Genomic DNA, 3,347 nt, shown 5'->3' on the forward strand with positions numbered 1-3,347 from the left:
TGCTGTGGATTTGAGGATGTTTTTCTTGCCATGGCTCTTCCTGCTAGGAGACAGTCACCTTGTTTGAGGACCCACTAGCCCTTCAACATCTGGATTTGAGCTGTGTTGAGTGCCTGCTTGCCTTGGGCATTTTCTTGGCTCCTGGTACTGCTGTGGGGCTGGGGTTCTGCACAGGGTTGACGGTGGCTGAGGGTCCCTAATGGCAAAAGCTGTTCATTGCTGGGAGACCAGGAGTGGGGAAAAGCGCTCCCTGGACAAAACCAAGCTGTTGTTCCCCTCCTTTCCCAGCCTCCTCTTCCTTTTTTAGATTTGAAGGGTAAATAACCCCGCACCAACTGAGCTGGGGAGCATGTGTGGGGACATGGTGGGGACGTGACAGCATTTGGGGCACCCTCTCCACCACCGTGGGCCTCGCTGTTTTATCTCCTGCTGCAGCCCAGGCACGGTCAGCCCTGAGCACCTGCGATAACTGCAGCAGCAGCGGTGGCTGTGGGGGCTTGCATGGAAAACAAAGCAAGTGTCTGATTGCCAGTCCCAGTTTGAGGGAGCTGCACTAAAAGATACATACATATTTTAATAACTTCAGCTTAGTGTTTTATTTCGTGCACTTTTATTAGTGCCAATTTGGCACTGGCTTGAGCAGTCCTGGCAAATAACTCCTCCTGCCCCAGCACCAGCCTTTCTCTTCCCCACCTTGCTGCATGTCCCTGCTGCCTCAGAGAGCTGCTTTCCTGCGAGGTGGCCCAGTCACCTCCTCCAGCATCAATTCCCAGAGCCCAGCACTCAGCTGCTCCACTGCCATACAGCTCCAACAAAGCCCTGGCACGGGTGCGTCCCTTCTTCGGGGGATTTCTGGGCAGAGCTCGGCTTGTTGTGGTTGTAACTGTTGACAGAGGACACGAATGGGAACACGTAATAGAGGCCATCTGTGTCCTACTTGTGCTGCCCAGCTGGGATGGGGTGACCTGCACTGCACCTTGCCCAGGCTGGGCTTGAGCCCCCCATTACAGGAGGTGCTGGGGGTGTGAGCGATGTCTGGGTGTCACGAGGGTCCCCATGAGACTCACTGTCCTCGGGGGGCCACTTGGTGGGCAGCCAAGCATCAGCCTCCTGCCTGTGCACTTAGTGCGCGGAGTGCTTAAGACTGAAAATTGCTTCCAGGCTCAAGAGAAATGATATAACCAAAGGAAATGGTTTCAATAAAGGGATTTTTTTTTCCTTTTTTTTTTTTTTTTTTTTTTTTTTTTTTAATTCAGGGGCAGCGAAAGGCTAGCTCTTTGGCTATTCAGTCTGTTTACTCTTTTTCCTTCCTCCTTTTCTTTCTTTCTCTGCACAAATGAGAAAGGGCCCTTGCTAACAAAGGCTACATGTAACCCTGGAGCAAGTCCTGGATTAGTGTTCCCGAAACTACATCTGGGCCTGCTCCTCCCAGACAGCACCGCCAGCCTTCCCTGGGATGGGCAGTGATGTGCAGGAAGCCTTGAGAGCTTTGATCACACTTGTGCACCCAGGGTTGCAAAGGTAACAGCATTTCCCTCCCATTAGTGATGTGGGGTTTAAACACATGCAGGATCCTTGATTTTAAGACCTTCAGTAAGTCCCAGCTCACCCCACCTGGTTTTGTGCTACCTGGAGCGTTTGCCTGGGGTTATTTCATTGCGGGAGGTTCTGGGAGATGTTGCTTACATCCTTTTTCCTCCATAAAATTCACATGGCTTCAGAGCAAACCCGTGTGGGTAGCAGAGCCCAGATGGGGAACAGACATCACGGAGTGATTTCTCTTTAATCCAACCCAGCAGGAAGGTCACTGCTAGCAGTGGGCCTGATGTCTCTGCTGCTGTGTGTCTACATCACTAATGTACCCAGGGTTTGGCTGGTTTGTGCTACCCCATCACCTCCACCTGTACGCCATTTGAGCTGATGGTGGCTTTTATTTGTATTTATTCCTCACGGCTCCCAAATAAGCAATTTCCTTAAACAGGAGGAGGTGGGAGAGGAGCGCTCCTGTCTCACTGCTCGCCAGCTGACCTGTCCTGCTGAGCTCTGCACTTGCCCTGGACTGAGAAATCCATCAAATGCTACAAGGTCCCAGTAGAGTCTCACCTTATTTTAATCTCTGTGGGGAAAAAAAAAAAAAACAAATGTGGAGTTTTGGCACAGACTGGCTGGTTTTGAATAAAGCAGAAATTAAAAAACAAATGCCTTGGGCTCCTCCAAGCTCGGTGCAGCCATCAGCCAGCTGATCTGGGCCATAGGAGGAGGCAGTGAAAAGCTGTAAAATGTTTTTATTTTATTTTTATTTTTTCCCTTTTGTTTTGTTTCATGCTGTAATAGCAGTGAGGATTAGACCACTAATCCTGGGGAGCAACTAACAGCTGAGACCAGCTGTTAGTTGCTCCCCAGTAAACTAAATTTTGGGTTCATACCCATGTTTTGGGAGGGGGTCTGAGGAAGGGTGCTGGGGTTGGGAGGAGCTGGGTGCCTGTCCTGGTGCTGGGGTGGCCTTGGGGAGATCCTGGCAGTGCTGGGGAGAAAGGTTGGGTGTCCTTTGGCAGGCAAAGAAGGGGCTGTCACCTGCTGTAGGGAGAGGAGAGCAGGGGTTTGCTTTCAGGGACAGTTGAAGGATTTATCTGCCTCTCCCCAGCTTCTACTCACTGCCCTCATCCTAGTACAGTATTTTTCCAGAAAAACTACTTTGTTTGAGACACTGCATCCTCACCAGGGACGAGTGAAGTGCCAGCCAGCAAACAAGCAAGTCTGAAAAGCCTCCTTCAAGCGAGACACCACTTCCAAGACATACTTGAAAACATTTTTTTTCCCCTTCAATGGAGGTCTATTTAATCCTCCAGCTGGTAAACAACCCAATCTGCGGTGCACAGCGAGCTCGGGAAGGAACGCTCCCCATCACTGAAGCTCAGTTGTGTTGCGCTGGATGGAGAAATGCGATGATTTCAGATGGGTCACCAGGGACGGGGCTGGCAGCTCCGCAGCATGAAGCATCCCAGCACGGGCAGCGCGCCCGCCGCATGCTGAAGGCCGGAGCGAGCTGTGAAGGTAGCGACGTGCAGAGGATGAGGCTGGCTCCGTTAGCTGCTGAGCCACATTTCCTTGAAAGCTCACATTGTGGGAAGGGAAGGGGCTCCTCTTGTATGGGGAGGGAGTCTCGTCTGTGAATATGTGTGTAGGTATCACATACACACTCACACGTAAACACATATAAATCTATGCCTATTAACTACTACAATCAGATGCAAATATAATTGCTCTATTAAACATTATAGTCTAATCACATATGCTAATTATGTTTGTAACAGATTTTATATACATACTTGTTACATATGTATTAA

Source organism: Anas platyrhynchos, chromosome 13 (genome assembly GCF_047663525.1).
Source record: "Anas platyrhynchos isolate ZD024472 breed Pekin duck chromosome 13, IASCAAS_PekinDuck_T2T, whole genome shotgun sequence".
Taxonomy (NCBI): Eukaryota; Metazoa; Chordata; class Aves; order Anseriformes; family Anatidae; genus Anas; species Anas platyrhynchos.